The sequence below is a fragment of the Sorex araneus genome, chromosome X, assembly GCF_027595985.1.
Source record: "Sorex araneus isolate mSorAra2 chromosome X, mSorAra2.pri, whole genome shotgun sequence".
NCBI lineage: Eukaryota > Metazoa > Chordata > Mammalia > Eulipotyphla > Soricidae > Sorex > Sorex araneus.
Genome location: NC_073313.1, coordinates 51,070,791 through 51,094,371, shown reverse-complemented (window position 1 = coordinate 51,094,371; position 23,581 = coordinate 51,070,791). Strand labels below are relative to the sequence as shown.

The window sequence follows — 23,581 nt, the reverse complement described above, 5'->3', positions numbered from 1 at the left end:
AACAATCACTGTATGAGTGAAATGAAAACACAAAAGTTCATAAGTTTGTAACTATACATCACAGTGATTCTCTAATAAAAAATTAAAAAAAAAAACAAATAGCACTGAATGTGTGTGCCAGGCACTATTCTGGCCTCTTCATAAATACTGACTCCCCTAGAGCCACAAACAGCCTGTGGGATACGCACTATGGCCATTGCCCATTGACGTAGGGAACCTGCGTGTTCAGTGGTTCAATGACTAATTTTTCTACTAGCTCCCATTTCACAAAGGGTGAGCTCAACTAGCAGTCATGGGCTGGCACAAACACTTTTCAGCATTGTGTTCCTGCTGCCTCTTACGTCAGTCTGTCTTTTGAGAGCTGTCTCCAAGGTTCTTCATTTTCTCTTTCTTTTTCTATTTTTTTCTTTTTGGGCCACAACCAGCAGTGCTGAGGCTTTATTCCTGCCTCTGGACTCGGATCACTCCTGGCTGGCTTGGGGGACCATAAGAGGTCACAAGGGGGTCAAACCCAGGTATGCCATGTGCAAGGCAAACACCCCACCCACTATACTATCACTCCTGCTCCATCTTCATGGATGTAGAGCTTAGCTTCTTTTTTTCCCATTTTAACATCATGGACAAATTTCAATGCTCTTTGTGGGTCTGTGACAACTGATCTGAGTTCCTGTGGATTGGCACAGGTAAGGCAGGTAAGAAAACAGGTAGGTAACAAGGTCAGAAGGAGGGAGAAAAAGGAGGGTTAGCTTCTTTTTTCTTTTTTGTGGGAGAAGCCATATGAGGCATTCAGGGGCTACTACAGGCGTGCTGCTAGAGTGGAAGTCGCCCTGTGCAGTGCACAGAGAACCACGTGGTACCAGAGATTGAACCCAAAGCATCCACTTGTCGTTTTGAGCCATTTCTCTTGCATAGCCTAACTTCTGAAAGTCATGAAATTTGCTGCAACCATGGGTTGCAGCCTCATTGCTTAACTGAATATGTAGTCACACAAAAAATATCGACAGCATTAAAAGATTTCTCCATGCACAAGGACCCAAACTGAATTCCAAATCTACCATGTAATAAAGCCGTGGTGTTTCTGGCAGCGTTACCCAAGGCTGCTTATCTCTGGAGAAAGTGGGGAGGGGTTGCAGGTATGTTATATAAGTTTCACAACCTATGTTGCATACCCGCAAGGCTTAAAAAGGAGAGGTGGCAACCTCAAGATGGGATTTTAAGACTTTTTCAGTCAATCAGAAAGTGCCTGGGGAGGTTTAGGACTGATGAGAGTCTGTGATGATACAGTACAGACCTGATGAGTCACCAACAATGAGACATCTCACCATCTCAAGGCAATCGTTAAACCTCACCTGGGTTCCACTTGCTCTGCCCAGAGCAGAGTAGGAAATGATTCCTGCTACCCAATTTCTCGGGGCGGGGGTGGGGGGAGGAACCCAGACTGCAGTAAGGAATTGCTCTTTGCAGGAAAGAAAACAAAATCCTAAATTTCTGCCCAGGTCTCCTCAGACATACCTTCCCTCCCAGAAAATGAATAATAAAGTAAATAGTTTTATTTAGAAATAAGAAGGAAGGAAAGAGAAAGACTAAAGCGTTCACGAGAAAAACACAGGCTTCTCCAGAGGGGATTGCTGAAAAACGCATCTCAGATGAAGATGGGGGCTGCATCCCCCCTCCCTTCCCTCATTGAAGCAGAGAAGCTTCTAGATTGCCTTTGCAGAGATGATTTTATAGGTTTTGTTCCACATACCCCCACGCAGAGCTTTCTGTGGAGGTCATAGTGTTCGTTGCTATGGTGTTGTCAAGGGAAAGAGCTCAGATCTTTGAGTGTCCACCTGCGTGTCCTTATTGCAACCCTTTGTTCCTGCTGGAGCTTCTCTCCGGAAGGCGGGGGGTGGGGTGGGGGATCCAGCCTTCTCTGGGCTGCCACAGGCGCCATTTCAAGTCTTATGAGACCTCAGTTCCTGAGTCCACAAAGTGGGGCTGCTTTAGGGTGAGACAGGATAACCCTCTTTGAATCCACCTTGTTTTGTGTTTTCTTTCCCATTGATGAATTAATTAATTAATTGCCAGGGTGGTGAGAACCTTATCTATCTGCTTCCTTGAAATTCCGAGTATCACACAGTCCTCAGAACATTGGTGGGAATGACCCGCAATCACCAAGCCAGGAGTAGCCTCCTGAACACTGCCAGGGGTGTCCTAGCCCCCGCCAAAATAAGAACCTATGCTCTAGAGAACCCTGTTGTTGTTGTTGTTGTTTTTAATTTGGGGGCCACACCTGATGGTGTTCAGGGCTTACTCCTGACTCTGCATTTAAGGATCCCTCCAGGGAGGTGCTTGGGGGACGATAAGGGATGTGGGAGAGTGAACTGCAGTTGGCCATGTGCAAGGTACCCTGCTTGCTGTACTATCTGGCCTCTAGAGAATCCTGCCGAATCCTACTGGACAATGAGTTTATTTGGTCTTCTGGGCCGTTTCTGGCCAAATGCTCTTTGGAGCTCACAGCTGCCTTCCGCCCCCACCCCCACCCCCAGACCCTACGCGGGTCAGGAGGGGAGTCTGGAGTTTACAGGGTGTGTGTTTCAGACTGTTTGTTTCCCCAAAGAAACACTTGCCCAGTTCCCACTCCTCCCTGTTTCCCATTTGGGGGGCAGGGATGAAACTCCACAGCAAACGGACAGCAACTTGGGACATAAAGGAGCAGAACTGAGGTGTGACTGTTCCTTCTTGGGTGTCTGAAGGGGAAAGGCTCATATTGAGGGGAACCCACAAGACCCCACAAGACACCAGCACAGCAACCCAGACTGGCGAGTTCAAAGCTTCTCTCTAAGCGGAGGTTCAAAACCCCTTCTGCAGCCATAGCTCCAAACGCCTTCTCTTTACCCTCCCAGCTCACCAGGGGAATTAATGCATGCCTCCAGACCTGGGATCCCCTTTCCAGCCTATTCAACAGGTCACATCCCTGCTTCTTTCTCACAGGACAAAGGCCCACATTTTATGTGTGCCCCACTCCACAACTTAATTCCCACAGCAGCCACCAACTAGACCAATGAGTCTGCCCCACCGAACAAGTGTAAAAAGGGCCAGGGAGATAGCTCAAGGAGCCACACACACAGGCTTTGCATGAGGGAGCCCCAGGTTTGAGCGCCAGCACTATGTGGTACGCTGAACACCACCAAGAGTAGCCCAGCACCAAACCAAGGAGGAGCACCTGAGCATTGCCGGATGTGACCCCAAAACCAGAAACAAAAAAAGAACACGTAAAAAAGCTTGAAAACCACTAGTCTGCAGCAGTGCTATTAACAGCTGGCCCATAGGTCACAAGGGGTGGGGACCTTTCAAGTTGACAAATATTTATTGAGGGAACAGATGAACAAGGGATGAATGTGAGATTTCATCTCAAATGTTGGTGTCCTTTCCTGATCTTATATTTATTAACTCTGTGAATTGCACATCCACAGACACACACACAGACACACAGACACACACACACACACATGTACGTCTTGCTGTTTCCTCCGTTGTACCAAAGAGGACACAGAGGCCCAGAGCAGTTTAGCTCATTTGCCTAAGGACACGTAGCTTGAGAGTGTGTGAAGTTTATGTGAGAAATGACTCCTAAAGTGTTAAGCCTCGCTTGCAATTCAATATAAAAGTCTTGTCCCTGCATCCCCAGGGATGCAGGGCTGTGGCTCAGTGGGAGACACTTGCCTTGCAGGTGTGAGGTCATCCCTAGGTTCCAGCCCAATGTCTAACTGGGGACAGAACTCAATGGCTTGAGCACTGGTTTAGTATGTAGGAGGCCTAACCCAGGTTAGATCCCCACTAGTTAATTCTGGCAACACATTGGCTATAATTGCTCCCAGCTACTCCTGAGCACAGAGCTGGGAGTAACCGCTAAGCACCACTGGGTGTGGCACAAACATAAAAAAAAATCACTTCTCAGGGATCTAATTCAGCAAAAGAACACTTGTCTTGCAAGTATGAGAACCTGGGTTCAAAATTTAACATTTCAGTTTTTTTTTGTTCTTGGTGTTTGTTTATTTGTTTGTTTGGGGTTATACCCCGTGGTGCTCAGGATTTACTCCTAAATTTGCACTCATAGATTACTCCTTGCAGGGCTCAGGGGATTAATTATATGGGACGCCAGGGATCAAACCTGGGTCGGCCATGAACAAGGCAAGTATCTTACCGCAGTTATATATCACTATCACTCCAACCCCAGTTAGCACTTCAGTTTAAAAACAAAACAAAAACATTCCTGGATCACTCCTCAAGCCCTTTTTCTCCGTTGAACATGTATCTCTCTTGCTCAACTCTGTGTCTCTTTAACAGCTTTTTTTCTAATCTGGAGAAGCCCATGTTTCTCTTAAACCCGTATTTTTTCTTTCTTTTCTGTCATATCTTTCTAAGCAAGTTTTGTTCAATGAAAAAATGGCATGGGGGGCTGAAGTGATAGCACAGCGGGTAGGGCATTTGCCTTGCACGCAGCAGACCCAGGTTCAATTCCCAGCACCCCATATGGTCCCCTGAGCACCACCAGGGGTAATTCCTGAGTGCAGAGCCAGGAGTGACCCCTGTGCATTGCCAGGTGTGACCCAAAAAGCAAAAAAAAAATGTCATTGGGGCCGAAGCAAGAGCCAGCGGGTACTCCTGGCTCCGCACTCAGGAATTACTCCTGGCGGTGATCAGGGAACCATAAGGGATGCTGGGACTCGAACCCAGGTCAGCAGCATGGAAGGCAAATGCCCTACCTGCTGTGCTATCGCTCCAGCTCCTGCACCATTTCTTCTTTTTTTTTCCTTTTTGGGTCACACCTGGCGATGCACAGGGGTCACTCCTGGCTCTGCACTCAGGAATTACCCCCTGGCGGTGCTCAGGGAACCATAAGGGATGCTGGGACTCAAACCCGGGTTGGCTGCGTGCAAGGCAGACACACTACCCGCGGTGCTATTTCTCCAGTCCCTCCTGCACCATTTCTTGAGTTCTGTTTTGGAGTCTGACATAGAAGTGCTCATCAGGGGTTGCTCCCACCCCTGGCAGTGGTTGGGGGTGCGTGTGGATTGGACTTAGACTCTCCTATGTAAAGCATGCACTTCGGTCTTTGAGCCATCTCTCTGGCCCCTTTTTATGGTGCTTACACACAGCTGGCTGTGATGAAGCCAGGAACTACTTCAGGGACCAGGGACTGTAAACAGCAGAGCTACCTCACCCAAGCTTAGCACCTGTGACAAACAGAGATCTGACTCATGATGAATATGCTGGCAAGGTTGGCGCTCCAAGGACTATTCCTGGGAGAAGGAAAAAGTCATTATTTCAGAGTTCCATAGCTGCCCTGATGAAAAAAGAAGTCAGAACAGAGCAGTTTGCTTCTTACCTCTTAAACACAGACATTTTTGGTTAATCCCCTTTGGCCAATCAGAGGTTTGCAATAGAGAAGAAATTTGCATTTGAAGCAAATTAAGAAGAGAAAGTATTTATCTTTGGGTGCTTCTTGGTAATCTCCAACAGACCTTGAGGCATTTGAGTTAGGATGTATTCAAGGTATGAGCATATGCAAGCCTTGAGATAAGAATTTACTATTCATAAAATATATTAAAAGAATATCTCAGCGCTAGGATTAAAAACTGACAATTTAGCAGAGTAGCTTCACAAGCTATTGGAGTTGTAAACGTGTGTGTTTCCACAATCAAAGGAAAAGTTTTCTCCCCCCCACCCGTTTTGTGATCAAACTAGCTGAGCTGTGGGGAGGGGGGAGCGGTGACAATGTGGTGTTCCAACTGAGGCTCCTACAATCTCCCCAAACCACATGCAAAATTTCCCTTTTCACGGGAGAAGAAAGCTTTGGCCAGAACTCACCTCTGCCTAGTTAAAATGTTGTGGTTTTGGTTTTGGAGTCACACTCAGCATTGCTCAGGGCTACTCCTGGCTCTGCACTCAAGGATCATTCATTCCTGGTGGGGCTCAGGGAACTATGTGGGGTTCCCAGAATGAAACCTGGGTCTGGTGCATCCAAGATTTCCCCCACTGTACTATCTCTCTAGCTGGTAAAAATGTTTTTATTCTACATCCAGCACCACCGCATGTTGCTGAGTGCAACACGATACTGGGATCCTCATGCAGATGTGCTGGAGCGCGGTAGATCTCTGTTCTTCCGTGATTTCCAGGTTCCTGAATATATGCAAGAACGAAAAAAACTGAATAATAAAGATGTTCAGACTCAGAGTTGGGAGATCAATGAACTCAAAGTTCATTGGAAAGTAGAAGAGAAAAGAAAAGAAGCTCCCCAGGAGGGAAGGAATTAAGTATAGGACTAAATTAACCATGGCTCTTTTTGTGGGATTTTTATAGGAAAACCGCATCTTTGTGTTACAGGGAATGCAGGGGAGTTAAAGATAAAGGTTTTCCTGTAGACCCTTTTAAATGAAAATTGGGCTCTTGGCAAATGTTACAAAGGATGCAAGGATCTAAGAGATCTTTGTCTGACCATTTGCCTTAGGTATTTCCCATTATCTTAGCCTCCCACTGTGAGCCTAAACTCGGGGAAAGAATTTTATGATGGACAATAGTTAACTTTTGTTAAGTTTATCAGAAAAAGCCCAGGAATTTGCAGAAAGTCAAAAAACTGCTCACAACAGCTGGCAAGGGTAAACTGAGGCCTATTCCTTCATGCCTAAGCTCAAATGTGCACTCTCCAGTGTGACCAAGTATGCTAGCACAGCACTCCAGTGGGCACCTCCCACTAACCTCTGCACCTCCACTGCAAGTGCCAAAATTGAAACTAAATTGGGGAAACCCATGCCCAAACATTTGCTCTCTGCCTCCACATTCTTTGTCCTGATCTCAGACTTGTTCCCTTTAAATCTATATGGCAGGTGTGTGTGTTGGGTTGTGGGGTGGCTCAGGCTAAGCCTCCGCTACATTTTCTGGAGACATTTATGATAGGTTTTTTTGCCACTGAGGGGGTTGTTGGGGGGCGGGGTGTCCCAAGTTGTACTCACAGGTTGTGAAGACTAGGCCCATCCAATACTCAGACAATAGAGTACCTGCGGAGCCAGGACCTCCAGGTCACCCGGGCTGTGCGGGAGGGGGTGGGGGGAGAGGGGTCAGGGCCACACCTGGAGGTGATTCAGGGGCCACCAGAGCCAGACTCTGCAGTGCTTGGTGACCATGTGTTGGTGGCAATCAAACCCAGGTCAGTCACAGGCCCCTGCTGGTGATTTTTTAAAAAAATTGTGTTTGTTTTTGGGCCACACTGGTCGTGCTCAGGGTTTACTACTGGCTTGTGTTTAGAGATCACTTCTTACAGGGCTTGGGGGACCCTATGTTGGGGACCCTATTGGTGCCGGGGATCAAGTCAGGGTCAGCAATGGGCAATACAAGCATCCTACCCACTGTACTATTGCTCTGGTCCCTGGTGGTGATTTTTTTTTTTGGAGCCACACCCATTGCTGTTCAGGGGTTAACTCCTGACTCTGCACTCAAGAATCACTCCTGCCAGTGCTTGGGGACCATATGGGGTATCCGGGATCGAACCTTTCTCCTCCCCACAGCTCCCTGTGCAAGGCAAGTGGCCTACCCTCTACAGTCTCTCCAGCGGCCTCTGCTGGTGATTGAATTTTTTTATTGAGTCACCGTGAGCTACAGTTACAAAGCTTTCATGTTTGAGTTTCAGTTATACAACGATCAAACACCCATCACTCCACCAGTATATATTTTCTACCACTAATGTCCCCAGTATCCCTTCCCACCCCTCCCCATGCCTCTGTGGCAGACAATTTTCTTCTTACTCTCTACTTTGGGACATTATGGTTTGCAATACAGATTCTGAGAGGCCATCATGTTTAGTCCTTAATCTATTTTCAGCACACATCTCCCATCCTGAACCATCCCTCCAAGTCATTGACTTAGTGATCCCTTCTCTATTCCAGCTGCCTTCTCCCGAAGCTCACGAGGCAGGATTCCAACCATAGAGCAATCTTCCTGGCCCTTGTCTCTATTGTCCTTGGGTGTTAGCCTCATAGTATGATGTTTTTTAAATGAAAGTGTCACACAGCCAAAAAAAATTTTTGAGTGAAAATTATAGTGAGTGGTTGGTTACCAGGGGTAAAGGGAAGGTTGGGGAGAACCGGTTGGGAAGAGACATCATTATTTTTCATGTTAGGTATTGAAACCTCACAAATTCAAGGCAAGTGAGCCACATTCCCAGCCCCATATAATGTGTGGCACTGGAAATTTGGTACAATGACATGTATACACACATCAAGGTATATTCCAGAAATACTGCAGACAAATGATAAATCAATACAATTACGTATTCAAAAATTCAATTTTGGGGCCAGGGAGATGGCTCAAAGGGCTGCACACACGTATTTGTAGGCTGGAGTCTCAGGTTCCTGTGCTGTTCTATCCCCCCAGGAGCAGACAGATTTAAAATAATACATATTCTTTTTTTTTTTGCTTTTTGGGTCACACCCAGCGATGCTCAGGGGTTACTCCTGGCTTTGCACTCAGGAATTACTCCTGGCGGTGCTTGGGGGACCATATGGGATGCTGGGGATCGAACCTGGGTCGGCTGCGTGCAAGGCAAACGCCCTACCTGCTGTGCTATCGCTCCAGCCCTAAAAATATATTTCTTAAATATAGAATATATTTAAAAGTACATATTCTTGGGGCCAGGGTAATAATACAGTGGGTAGGGTGCTTGCTTTGCATTCTGCAAACCCGGGTTCCATCCCAGACATCCCATAAGGTCCCCTGTGCACCACCAGTAGTAATTCCTGAGTGCAGAACCAGGAGTAATCCCTGAGTAATGCCAGGTATAGCCCAAAAACAAACAAAAAAAGAAACATTAGGGATAGCCTTTCATGAGGCAAACTCCACTTTCAATCTATAATACTGATTCTCTTGAGCACTGACAGGGGTTATCTCTGAGCACAGAGCAAGAAGTAAGCCTTATGCATTGCCTGAAGTGGCCTCAAAACAAACAAAATGAATGGCAAAGTGGGGTGGGGGTGAAGATATAATACAGAGCATAGATTGCTTGCATTACACACAACTGATCCAGATTTTATCTTCAGCACCAAAAATATTTTCAAAAAGAACAGCAAAGTGGGGCTGGAGATAAGGTCAAAGGGCTGAGCTCAGACTTTGTATTCAAGAAGTTTAGGTTCAATCCATAACAGTGTAAAGCAAGGACTGAAAGGGAGGAACAAGAAGTTTAGTTTTTTTAGAAGTTAATTTTTTTCAACTGATTTAACTATGTCTTTCCATAAGTACACTGAACTTCCTGCAAGTTCAGAGTAAAACCATCATGGATTGCAAACAGGAATAATGGGCTAGGGTCCTAAGAGGATATGATTAAAGATGACTGATTGCTTTTTGTACACTGGTTACCACTTTTTCTTGCTTCTGTAAAAATGCTTGCTTTGCTGCACTTAGCCTGAACTTACCAGGAACCAGGATGTGGACCCTGGTGGGTAAAACAATTTTTGCAGGTGCTTACGAAAGTGTTCAGGGCACCAGGATTCTATCTGTACTCCAATGCCAAGGTGACTTTAAGATCCCAAGAGGAGTCAGACTGGATGAGCACCTGATTGCTACCCATCCATATTTGAGTTCCTGTCTGTTCTCCAGTGCATGCTTGCTGTTGTGGCCACTTCTTAATTTGAGATTCTCAGTCACTGCAGACTTCCCTATGGACTGTTCTAGCCTTTTCCCCCTGAGAGACCCATGGAGAAAAGTGACCAAAATCTTCAAATGTCAAGTTATATTTTGGTAACTGTACCTGGTGGTTCTGACCTGGCCGAGATAATGGTGCTGAGGTGGTCCAGCAGCCTCTGTGCCTGTTCCCTCCCAGGGGCTGCTGCCTGGTGAGTTATCAGCACCACTTTCTCTCAGGCTGTTTGTTGAAAGGCTGTTAGCCATGAACCTATAGTCAGGTAAGAAAATGTTAATTGTTAAATTGGAAAAGCTGAAAATGCCCCACTGTTTTGGATTTATAATGATTTTGTTATAATTTAGCTTTGCCAGCATAATACAAAAGGAGCTATTTCCTGACGTGTTTGGAGAGGTTTCTGGGGGTGGAGGAACGCAATTTATTCTCAATAGGCCTACAGAGCCAAGTTTGTCCTGAAGACAGTTCTGTCGTCTTCTCCCACCTCGGTTATTCCCCTGGGTCAGAGAAACAGCAAATTGATCGCTCGAGCATGTATGCATGTGTGTATGTGTATGTGTTTGTAGAAAATTTTCTGAGTGTGGAAATTATAAAGATTCAAGTGCTTTTTTTTTTTTTTTACTGTGCTGGACCTTGAGAAAACGGCAAGATTTCTAAACTAAATAATGAGCAAAAAAAAAGAGAGAGAAGTTGGGGCTGGAGCAATAGCACAGCGGGTAGGGCGTTTGCCTTGCACGCGGCTGACCCGGGTTCGATTTCCAGCATCCCATATGGTCCCCTGAGCACTGCCAGGGTGCCAGGGGTAATTCCTGAGTTCAGAGCCAGGAGTAACCCCTGTGCATCGCCAGGTATGACCCAAAAACCAAAAAAAAAAGAAAGAGAGAAATTAATGTTCTCAATCCAAAAATTTTTTTTACTTTTTTATTCTATTCTGAATGTTAATTTTATTATTTTATTATTATTATTTCCCCTTTTTTGATTCACCATGAGATACAGTTAAGAAGATTTCATAGGGGCTGGAGTGATAGCACAGCAGGTAGGACATTTGCCATGCACGTGGCCAACACAGGTTCAATTCCCAGCATCCCATATGGTTCCCTGAGCACCGCCACGAGTGATTCCTGAGTACATGAGCCAGGAGTAACCCCTGTGCATCGCCGGCTGTGACCCAAAAAGAAAAAAAAAGATTTCATGTTTGAACTTCAATCGTACAATCATCAAACACCCATCCCGGGGGCTAGAGCGATAGCACAGCGGGTAGAGCGTTTGCCTTGCACGTGGCCGACCCGGGTTCGATTCCCAGCATCCCATATGGTCCCCCAGCACTGCCAGGAGTGATTCCTGAATGCAGAGCCAGGAGTAACCCCTGTGCGCTGCTGGGTGTGACCCAAAAGGCAAAAAAAAAACAAACAAAAACACCCATCCCTTCACCAGTGCACATTTTCCACCACCAAAAATCCCCAGTATTCCCCCCCACACACACACGTTCCCATTCCAACCCTTCCCCTGCCTGTGTGGCAGACAATTTCCCCCATACTCTCTACTTTGGTTACATTGACTATTTCAACACCAGTTTCACCACCACACAAACCTGCCAAAAAGTCAATGCTAGACATTTTGGTTTGTATTGCTTGTTATGGATAGAATATAATATCCAGGAAATTCTGTGTTGTTCTCTTCCAGGAGCTTTAGTTTATAGTCTCTGGGTCTTGGCCGTTGATGAGATTACATGGTGCCAGAGGCAGTTTGTGGGTGTGACTGCCAAGCTTCTGGAAAACTGGGGATCTGTGGGGAGGAGGGCCAGTCCCGATCCAAGCGGGCTTGGAGATCTCCGTCACGGGTTCCCGCTTATCTGGGTTTTCCTGCTGGTCCACTCTCTGGTGAGCTTCATCCTGTCTTGATTGAGGCTCATCCCCTCTTGGGTGAGGCTCATCCAAGCATGTGGAGAGTGGCTTTGGGCATGATGATGATTGGGTTCTGGAGGTTTTCGGCTGCCGGAGTTCTGTTTGGAGCAGGGAGGGAAGCTCAACCCACCCCTCTCTGAGGTGCTCCATTAAAGACAGCCTGGCACGGGATCAGAACATTCTTCCATGCTCTTTTCCGGGAGTTTTAGTTTATTGTCCCTGGGTCTTGGCCGTTGATGAGATTACATGGCACCAGGGACAGTTTGTGGATGTGACTGCCAAGCTACTGGAAAAACGGGGGACCTGGGGGGAGGAGGCCCAGTCCTAAGCCAAGCGGACCTGGAGCTCTCAGTCACGGATTTCTGTCTAACTCCATGCTACAGACCCTAACTGTGTTTTGAGCTCATATGGCTGAGCTGGAGGTGGTTTGTGGGTGTGTCTCCCACATACCTAACTTTTGGCCATTTAATTTCTTTCTTTTTTTTTTTTTTGGTTTTTGGGTCATACCCGGCGATGCTCAGGAGTTACTCCTGGCTCATGGACTCAGGAATTACTCCTGGCGGTTCTCGGGACCATATGAGATGCTGGGATTCGAACCCGGGTCGGCCGCGTGCAAGACAAACGCCCTACCCGCTGTGCTATTGCTCCAGCCCCCTTGGCCATTTAATTTCTTGGTAAACTTGGCCCCAAGTTATTGGGGTCTGGACAAAGGCACAGCATCAATTTTGGGGTATCTAGATGTCTGAAGGCACCATCAGGCTGCTGATGTACTCGCCCAACAGGTACAGGTTGACCTGCTGGTGGCACAATACCCCCCTCGATCCAAATTCTTATTGGAAAAAAGTTAAATAATCCCTAACACCAGAAGTTGTCTTGAGCTTCGGAACCTGTATTTTTTAGGAAGGGCTGCGGAGCTGGAGCCAAAAATCAGAAGCTCTGTGAAAAACTTGCAGTTTTCTATGAGAAGCTAGGCTACTTCTTTACATAACAGAGGCACAGGAGTTATCAAAATTAATTCAAACAAAACTTCTCTCATGCTTTCATAAATATTGGCAGCTCAACTGTTCTCTTACGTTGGTAGGTAAAAAATTTAGTACAAAGTGCTTCTTTCTATATCTAAAAACATATGTCTATGGTGTTCCTGCATGGAATTGTTAATTGTTATCTGACAGAGAATTTGTGCTTTGAAATAACTGAAATGATTGTGGTGAAATTAAAAGAAAAGAGAGAAAAAAAAGTATGTTTGTATTGATTGGCAGTTTCCAAGATTCAAGCTCCATTTGTCTCCCGTCCTGGAAGGAGCTTCTAGCCCCCTCCCCAAATTTATTGTCTGTCTGTTAAAGAGCGAGCCAATAACAGACTGGAAGGAAAAAAAAGGAAACTTTTTTAAAATATGTGGTAAATAACTGTTGCCAGTCTTTTTGGGCTATGTTGTTAATTATGTGTTTTAACCCTGTAATATCTCTGTCCTAGTCCTAAAAACCAATGTTATAAGGATTAAATTCTTAAAATCAAATATTTCTGATTAATTATTAATGTGGAGTAAGCTTCCTTGCCAAATGTAGTATATTCAGATATTTACTTTGTCATGTTAACTGAATACTATTTTGTGGTCAAACCTGTGTGAGACATAATCAAACTGTAAAGAAAAGCTTGGGAATGGTGAAAATTACCAATTTGTGTTATAGATTTTAAAATTAGGAAGATACTATGTTAAGGGATAAAGTTTCTAAATGCTTATGAATAGAAATTGAAAGTATCAGGAAAGTTAATTATGTGTGAATGCATTATAAAAGAAATTTAAGATTTAAAATATTTTGACAAAAGATTTTTACTTCAAGGGAAAACTGGTCTCTAATGAAAGAAAAAAGGGAACCACTTTAAAGTCTTGTCCCTTTTCTCTAAAGCAATTCAAAAATTGCTTTAAAGGAACACACTTAAAGTATATATAAGACTATCTGAGCTGTGTACTGAAGGTGAAGCAAAATGCATATGAATGGAAATTTTGTTCTGCTGGATATAAGGGATTTAAAGAACTAGAATTTAAATAGAGAATGGTAAGAAATAGCTTTCTGAAAGGTAGAATAAGTTGAAAGAGCTTAGTAAGTTAAGAAGCTGTGTATATGATGGGGCTGGAGAGATAGCACAGCGGTAGGGCGTTTGCCTTGCACGCGGCCGACCCGGGTTCTAATCCCAGCACCCCATATGGTCCCCTGAGCACCGCCAGGGATAATTCCTGAGTGAAGAGCCAGGAGTAACCCCTGTGCATCGCTGGGTGTGACCCAAAAACAACAACAAAAAAAAAGAAGCTGTGTATATGAAATGAAGCCAGATAAAAGAGGCAATTATAGAACACATTAAATGATTGTTCTAGGAAAATTCTGATTACATGTGTGGTTAAATAATGTTTTATAATAACATGTGGAAGTTTTGTGAAAGTTTATAAACTCTTTGTCTTAGAGTTAATTACCTGAAATAATGTAAGAGTTTGAATCATGATATAAGTGAAGTTTTGCTTTCCTCTCTCTTTACACCTTTTTTATATTTCGCTTTTGTGACAATATCTTGTTTGGCATAAGCACAGGAAGACAGACAAGGTTTGTCTTTGTAAAAAGTAATTTGGGAGTTAATTAACTCCAAAGTTCAAGTGCTGCAGTGGATCTTGAAAATCTTGGGCATCCATCATGTTAACTTGACTTAAGTTGCTTTGAGTGGCCTTAATTTCTAACAGAAGGTGAGTCCCAGCGCGGGCCTTGGATGGACCTAGGCAAAATTTATGCTACCCTAGCTTTAATATGAGATGGCCTAAGGGTCCACAAGAATTCAAACTAGTCAAGAGCACAGACATGGAACAGACTCTGACACCAAGGAAAAGCAACTGACCAGGATCCTACCTAGCAAGTTGGGAAAAGTTAAAGAAAACCTGGCCTGAGGTCTGTAGTCTAGGGGGTGTGATGAGATATACTCAGGAAAAGCCACCCTGCTCTACCCTTTACCCCTGAGGCTAGAGAGTTAAGTTTTTAGGAATCTGTATTTCTTACTGTGTTTATAAAAAATGACTGGCAATATTCATCAGAAGTAAACTTAACCCTTGATTGTGATTATTAATAGTTTGCTGGTAAAGGGGGAGAGAAAACTATATTTCAGTAACTTGTAGTCTGTAAAAATTAGATTTAAGATTTACAGGGATGATTGCATAATTCTGTTTTAATAGGTTTGATTTATAATAATCCCTACAGATCATTTTAATGAAATTTGGTTTGCTGATGGCAGCAGCCTCATTCATGAGGGGGAGCCGGAGGCTCAATGGATAAGTAGTAGTCACTGACCTACAGATGGTGGTTCTGTCTGGCCTCCTGAAGGTCAGCTTGCAGTCAGAGCCAGTTTGGACTCACCAACCCTCTCCATCTCGGGTGGAACCTAGAGAAGAGAAGCCTTCCATCCTTCTCCAGTCACACCTGGAACCTGGCTGGTTTATACCCAGCAGAAGCCTGAGGAAATCTTCGTAAGTAACCCATTATTTCTTGTCCTGGATTGCTAAAATTAACTCTAACTGTTCCTTATGCACTCCTGTCCCTTAGAAACTAAGGAGGAGCCCCTCTAGGTATCTGTAACCTCAACTTAGCCATCTATTTATAAGCAGAGGAGAGCAAGCCAGCCCACTACTGCCCAGATGTTTTAGATGAAGTGTTTTCCTCCTGCCCAGACTTGAAGATTGCACCTCTCTGAAATCAGACATATGAACAGCAGCTGTCATTTGAATGATGGACAGTACTAAATGGGCTATGCAGTTACTACTCATGAGGAGAAAGTGATGGAGTCTGGATCATTCCCCAGATAGCCACCCACATGCCAAGCCAGCATCTCTCCCTGAGTAGTGGACTGTTCTATGAACACCAAAGACAGAAGGAAGGCTTGGTGTCCATCAGCCCCACCAGAAGTGAACTGCAGCTGATACACCTGAGATGTGCACCCATGATGTTATGGCTCTGCATCCCAGTGGCCCTAATTCTGGCCACAGAACTGGGGGCCATCACACTTGAACATTTAGGGACTGGGGAGAATAGATGGCATGGGGCCTATTTTATTTTGGCATGGTAATTTTTCTTATATGTATCAAAAGCTTGCTCTGATAATGCTGGTGCTGTAGTGCTGTTCTGCCAAAGAGAGACAAGAGAAGAGCTCATAGAGGGGAAAAAGAGGTGAAAACATTCCATGGCTAAGAGCCATACAAGAAAAGCTGTGCCTCTGTTTATTCCCTTATTAATCGAGTTGGGAGAAGCTGGACCGACTGCAGTAGGCACTGTGGTCCTTGTTAAGGAAATGTAGACTTAAAGGCTCTGAAAAAGCAAATACTGTGATCTTAAAGAAATAGAAATATCAATTAGCAGATTAGGGGAATCATTGGAATCCCTAGTTGAAGTTACAAAACAGGAGCTAGATTTGCTTTCCTTGAGAGAGGGAGGCCTGTGCACGGCTTTTGGAGATACCTGCTGTTTCTATGCCAACCATTCGGGGTAATTAGTAATAGTCTTGCATAGATTGGCAAGCGCCTCGAAGACTGACAGGAAGTCAAGCTGCTGGTGCTGAGACCCCGTTACCAACCCATATTCCCTGTATATTAGGAGGAATCAATGATCTGATTCATAAGTAACAAAAACCAGTGGGGAATGAAGAAAAAATTGTTTCAGCAATCCTTCTCATAGTCCCCAGGGTTAATTACTTTGATTTCAGCCGTGGCCAACCCCTCCTACTCGTCCTTTTACCTTTGCTCGTGGGCCCTTGCATTGTGAACTGTGTGGCTCATACATCTCCAAACGGGTGCAGGCAGTTAAGATCATGTCGTTTTGCACCCAGTATTAATTAAGCCCCAGAAGAAGAAATGTCAATGATTTTACACGAGTAAGAAAAAACAGTGGGGGATGTAAAGGGGAGACTGAAAAGGAGGAACAAGAAGTTTATTTTTTAGTTTATTTTTCAGCTGATTTAACTATGTCATTCCACAAGTACACTGAACTTACTGCAAGAGCCCAAAAGCCCATCACGGATTGCAAACAGAACAATGGACTGGGGTTCCTAAAGGGATATGCTTAAAGATGACTATTTGCTTTATGTACATCTGCTCTAACCACTTTTTCTTGCTTCTTTAATAATACTTGCTTTGCTGTGCTTGCTTGAACTTACCAGGAGCTAGGATGTGGACTCTGGTGGGCAAAACAAGTTTTGTTTTGTGCTTACAAAACTGTTCGGGAGGGGGCCGGAGCGATAGCACAGCGGGTAGGGCATTTGTCTTGCACGCGGCCGACCCGGGTTCGATCCCCGGCATCCCATATGGTCCCCCAAGCACTGCCAGGAGCAATTCCTGAGTGCAAAGCCAGGAGTAACCCCTGAGCATCGCTGGGTATGACCCAAAAAGCAAAAAAAAAAAAACTTTCCGGGGCACCAGGAAGAGGTTTTCCTAATAAAAGGCCAGTGCTTCTGCTGTGAGGCTGCTGCTCTTGCCCAGCAGGACAACCCGCCAGCTGGTGTCAATAAAGACTCCTCCAAATTATAATTGTTGGTCTCTGATGGTCTTTTGATCACGATCCTACAACAATACCACATGGTCCCCTATGCATCACACAGAGCTAGCCCTGAGCACAGAATCAAGAGTTGCCCTGTTCCCAGGATGTGGAAACCCCCAACCCACCCTTAAAAACAATATAATGGCTCAGTGATTAGAAGCACAGTTTCTCTAGCATCACAGTCTGGTTCTGGCATATGTTTAATGTCTATGTAATGTCTGTCAACCTCCTACTGCCTTGCTTCTCTAATCCATTTAGTGTCAAAAATACTAACAGTGAAGATTATTGTGGTTTTGCTTGTTTGGTTTTGAGGCCATGCCCGGAGGTTCTCAGGCTTTCTCATGGCTCTGCACTCAGGGGGCCCTCAAAGCAGGTCTCAAGGGATCATACAGAGTGCTAGGAGTTGAACCCTGGTCAGCAGTGTGCAAGGCAAGCACCCTCCCCACTGTATTAGCTCTCAGATCTTTGAAAGTTATAATGAAGACTAAGTGAGATCATTCAGGTGGACTGACAAAGATGGATTTTAACAATCTATAATGATACATTGTGGATATTACTATTATATGAAATAATCAAGTAACTCCCAGAAAGGCACTGCCATCCCTTCTGCCTAGTATTCTCTGCTTAGCCATCTTAACTTCGTCCACCAACTTTCAGCTCCCATCGCACTTTCTTTGACTTTCCTCTACAGCAAAGAACATTTCAAAAATCCATTCTGGGGGCTGTAGCGATAGCACAGTGGGTAGGGTGTTTGCCTTGCACGCGGCCAACCCTGGTTCGATTCCCAGCATCCCATATAGTCCCCTGAGCACCGCCAGGAGTAATTACTGAGTGCAAAGTCAGGAGTAACCTCTGTGCATCACCAGGTGTGACCCCAAAAGCAAAAAAGAGAAAATAAAAGAAATCCATTCTGTATGCCCAGCCAGATACCTCCAGAACTGTTACAAACTCCTAGAGCCCTGTCTCCATCCCCACCAACCGTAGAAGTCCCCATCCATTGCTTGCTTCCGGTTCTACTCTCCCTAATTGCAGAATATTTCACTGTACCAACCAGCTCTCTCCTTACCTTTTACATGTGGCTGCTCACCTCAGACCAGTCGGATACCCAAAGGTCCCTTTCTTGTTTCTACAGGGCCATCACTCGTAGTCACTAATAACTCTCCTTAGATGGGCACTCCCAGCACCCCAATATGTGACATTAATTGTCCACCCCCAATCTCCATTCCTAAGTGAGCTGAGTGTTACAAGTCCTGTGTGCCTGAGAATGTTGGGAGTGTTCACTTCCCAGTCCTGTCTACAGGGCTGCCCACACCCTTGACTGCATAATCCCATGAACATTAAGGCCACAGCCTGGCAAAGAGCAAAGTGGGCATAGGAAAACACAAAATGGAAGAGTCTGACCAGTATCATACCACCGGGCATGGGGAGGCCTTCTTGCAACATAGCATTTGGGGGGGGGGCGGTTTCAGGGATGGGGTTGGAGAATAAGACAGCTGCCTCATCCCAGAATGCAGATGGGCCTCGCAAACCTGCCTGTCCCAAGGTCCTCGTGCTTTCTTCGACTCTCACGCACCTGGAGGTGCCAGACTCGGCCTTTCTTACATCCACCATCTATCTTAAGCAAATTCATCCTTATGTTTAAAGCAGCTGTCAAACGCCCAAAGCTGTTATTGGTGGAGAAAGGGAAGTGGAGGAGCAGGGCAAGGGCTACTGTGGACTTTGATTAGTTGTTCATCAAATTTTGACTTTGGCTCTTCTTTCAAGGTACTTGGGTCTTGGAGAGTAATCGAGTCCCGCCTGTACTTTGAGCTCCTGATTACCATTGGCAACAAATTCAGAGCATGCCCAATGGATGCCACACCAGTGCTGTGATGTGGCTTTGGGAGTGTCATATAATAGGTTCGAATACAGCCTCAGAGCATCAGATTGTACATCTACATAAAAGGGGCCAAAGGTATCACATTCAAGCAGTGGTGCCTACTGTACTGGGCGACCCACACGTAAACTCTGCAACAACCCAGGATAGGTTTTGTAAACGGGCTCAGTGGTTCCTCCATCTTTTATTCTTTAGTTTGCACCAGACAAACAACACTCTTTGGGTTTATGTTTTAGGAAAACTCTCAAAAGTCACTTTAATAAAATTAAATTGTACCACAGTGTGATGATTGATATGGGTTATCTGGCTGTCACATATCAGAATGGACATCTCATGGTCTTTTTTTTTGCTTTTTGGGTCACACCCAGTAATCCTTAGGGGTTACTCCTGGCTCTGCACTCAGAATTACTCCTGGCGGTGCTTGGGGGACCATATGGGATGCTGGGGATTGAATCCGGGTTGGCCGCATGCAAGGCCAACGCCCTACCCGCTGTACTATCGCTCCAGCCCCAGTTATAGTCTTTGGATTTAATTATTCAAATTATTACTTTTGCTCCTGACAAAACAGGTACAAAAGCAACAGCATTTAAAAGCACCAATGAATGGGAGGAGTGACAGAAGAATGGATAAGGAGCTAGACTTACATTCAGCATACCCAGGTTCAATCCCTACCACCCCACATGGGTCCTCTGAGCACTGCCAGGAATGATTCCTGAGTGCAGAGCCAGAAGTAACACCTGATCATCGCTAGGTGTACCCACTAAATAAATAAATAAATAAATAAATAAATAAATAAATAAATAAATAAATAAATAAGTAAATAAATGCACCAATGGGGTCCCGGAGGGTAGAACAGGGCTTGCCTTGTAATGAAACAATAGCAGGTTATGTCTCTGTCACCACATATGGTCTCCAGAGCACCTCCAGGGATCACTCCTGAACCCCAAATCAGGAACAGTCTCTGAGTACTGTGTGTCATCCAACTCCCTACACTAAATAAACACAGGTTACATTATACCTTTGTAGACTTGTAAATTAAATGCATCTTATCACTAACATTAACCCTAATTTTGATTTGAATTACAGGCAACTTGAAGGGGTAAAGGGTGGGTATTTTTGGTCTACCAGATGTGGAAAAATGCAATTGTGTGTTTACAATTTAGTGATCACTGGCGATTTCAGTAGACTGGGTGCTAAATATGTACATATGGATAGTATTAGCCTTGCTTGTGTGAATGATACAAGTTGACCAAGAATTTATTGAGAGGAGAAGATTGGTCAAAACTTGGCAGTGTTCAGGGCTTATCCTGACTCATTGTTCAGGGGTCACTCCTGGAGGTGCTCAGTATTCCATAGGAGGCACCAGGTATCAAACCAGGCTTAGGCCCATGAAGAGCAAGCACCTGAACTCCTGTATCTTCTCACCTCTCAAATCAGGAAATCTAAATTCTTACTTACTTAGGGCTGGGGAGATAACTCAAAGATCTGATGCATATGCTTTGCATGTAGAAATGAACCCATGCATACCCTGGGTTCAGGCCCTGGGTATGTCCCCCTGAGTGTTGTCAGGTGTGCCCCATAAAAGTTTATTTTTTAATGCATCGACCTTATTTCAAAACTGAAGCAAAATATTTTTAAAGTTATTTTTCACTTCTTGGAATGGGGAGATAGTAAAAAGGTAAGGCATGTGCTATTGTGTTATATCCCCAACACCACAATCACAACTGAGCCCCACCAGAAGTTATCCCTGAGCTCAGAGCCAAGAGTAAGGCCTGAGCAATAAACATATACACATATACACACATGCACATATGCATGGTATCTTTCACTTCTTGATTTTCTTTGTTACTGTAAGACCTTTTATCAATGTTTGAAAATATTCAGGTAACTGGGTATGAAGGTGAGGCAGGGTGGATCAGCATAGTGGGGGCATTCCAGGCTTCAAGGATTATAAAAGAAGGAAAAAATTATAGTTCAACGCTTTTTTCTCATTAATGAATAATAGTCTTATCAAAAATAGATGTGATCTTCATGTAAATTTTGAATTATTGAAGAGTTCTAGCAATATGAGCTATTTAACAATGAGGCCAGGGATAAAACAGAATTGCTCCTCATCCATAATGTTCAGAACATCTGGTGATATCTTTGAACACCATACTGGTTTGGGTTTCATGAAGAGTCTAAATAGATGCCAGCCTTTGCTGCAGCTAAGGCCAGGTCACATCTGAGCCTAGTCCCAAAGATTTATTTTTCCAGAAGAAATAAAGTATATGCTGGAATCAGAACAAGTAAGTAGGGGCCAAAGAGAGCTCAACAAGCTGAGAGCGAGTGCTCTGCATGTGAGAGGCCCAGGTTCAGTCTCCAATACCATATGGTATTTAAGCCCCACCAAGAGTGATCCCTGATCACAGAATCAGGAGTAGGTACTGAGCACCACCAGATGTTCACACTCCCAAAAAAAATCAAAAGCAAGTAAATGGGGCTGAAGTTCAGTGGCACTTGCTTTGTACACAGGTGATCTGGATTTGATCCTTGGCACCTCATATGGTCCCCAAACCCCACCAGGACTCCCTGATCACAGAGCCAGAAGTAGCTCCTGAGCACTGCTGGGTATGCCTCCCCTCAAAAAGATAACCTCAAAAAACAAGCAGATGGAGTTGAACAGCTTGTAACTGATGTAGCTGAAGAGACAGTACAGCAGGTAGGGCACTTTCCTTGCACACAGCTGACCCAGTTTTGATTCCCAGTATTCCATATGGTTCCCTGGACACTACCAGGATTAGTTCTTGGGTGCAGACCTGGGAGTAATCCCTAAGAATTACCAAGTGAGACCCCCAAAAAACCATCTTGTTACTTAGAATTAAATTTTTGAGTAGAATGTATGCAGAGATGGCATCACACTGGTCTGTATGCTCCAAAAATCCATTTTGGTGCTCTGATGTAATTGCCTTTGGAGATCAGGCCTTTAAGGAGGCAATGAAAGCCCAGTGAGGTAAAGTGTGGGGCTCTAATACTAGAGGATTGTGTCCTCAAAGAAGAGGAAGTGGGGCTGGAGCTATAGCACAGTGGTTAGGCCGTTTGCCTTGCACGTGGCCAACCCGGGTTCAATTCCCAGCATCCCATATGGTCCCCTGAGCACTACCAGGGGTAATTCCTGAGTGCAGAGCCAGGAGTGACCCCTGTGCATCGCCAGGTGTGACCCAATGTAGCACTGTAGCACTGTCCTCCTGTTGTTCGATTTGCTTGAGCGGGCACCAGTAACATCTCCATTGTGAGACTTGTTACTGTTTTTGGTATATAGAATACACCACAGGGAGCTTTCCAGACTCTGCCATGTGGGCGGAATACTCTCAGTAGCTTTCTGGGCTCTCCAAGAAGGATGGAGGAATCGAACCTGTGTCGGCTGTGTGAAAGGCAAACAAACGCCCTACCTACTGTGCTATCGCTCCAGTCGGGTGTGACACCCCTGCAAAAACAGAAGTGACAATCGCTGCCATGCTCCCTACTGGACCCCACTGCTAAGATGAGCCTCATCCAGAAATTAATTTTTGAAAAACAGGTATGTGGGGGTTTTTTTGTATGCGGGTTTTGTGACTCCAGCTTTCATGGGGTTAGAGATGGGCGACTTCCCCCCATCTCCCTGTAATTCCAGAAGCCCAGCAGTCACAAACACCTCCCAAAGCTGCCAGTCAGTTAAGATTTTAACTTCAACTGTATCACCCCATTAAAAATTTTGGACATCCTGGAGTGTGTGCCTGAGATTTTGGCCATGCAACATCTCAAACTCTAGAACACTGATAAACCAGGAGTAAGTAGCTCACTAGATTGGATGGGATGCAATGTAGAAAGCAACCAATCTCAATTAACAAAATATAAACACAGAAGGCTTAACCTGTAAGATTTGAGTAATCTTTTTTTGTTTGTTTTTGGGTCACACCCGGCGATGCACAGGGGTTACCTCCTGGCTCTGCACTCACGAGTCACTCCTGACGGTGCTCAGGGGACCATATGGAACGCTGGGAATCAAACCCAGGTCGGCCGCGTGCAAGGCAAACGACCTACCCGCTGTGCTATTGCTCCAGCCCTGAGTAATCTCTTAAAGGCTAAGTCTCTTAAACTTAAAGGCTCCATGATGAGATACAATAATCTTCACTAACTTTCTTCTAAGGAAATATTCTTTGCTCAATCTTTTAGCAAAATTATTTATAACAAGCAATTTAAAATAAAATTATTGAGGGCCTGCTATGGGGGCAGACTCAAGGGGTGGTTGAGAAAATTGGAAATAATGATAGTGGGAGGTGCAATGGTGGTGGGATTGGTGTTGGAATAGTAAATGTCTGTAACTAAACCAATGACTTAACAAAGTTATTTTAAAATAAAGAAGAGGGGGCTAGAGCCATAGTACAGCAGGTAGGGTGTTTGCCTTGCAAGCAGCCAACCCGGGTTCAATTTCCAGCATCCCATACGGCCCCCTGAGCACCACCAGGAGTAATTACTGAGTGCAAACCCAGGAATAACCCCTGTGCATCACCAGGTGTGACCCAAAAGGCAAAAAAAAAAACAA

The 23,581-nt window shown here is 44.9% G+C and overlaps 1 protein-coding gene across 2 annotated transcripts in view; it reads right to left on the bottom strand.

Annotated features, from left to right (window-relative positions):
- Nucleotides 1–23,581, bottom strand: part of WAS (WASP actin nucleation promoting factor) — a 47,236-nt gene that overhangs the window by 12,761 nt on the left and 10,894 nt on the right. Inside the window, exon 1 of one of the 2 annotated variants that reach the window (XM_004612872.2) lies at nt 9,785–9,917. The exons of the other annotated variant lie outside the window; for it this stretch is intronic. The gene's annotated coding sequence lies outside the window, so the exon portion shown is untranslated. Of the gene's footprint in view, nt 1–9,784; nt 9,918–23,581 lie in introns of those variants that run through there. 2 annotated transcript variants of the gene reach the window in all.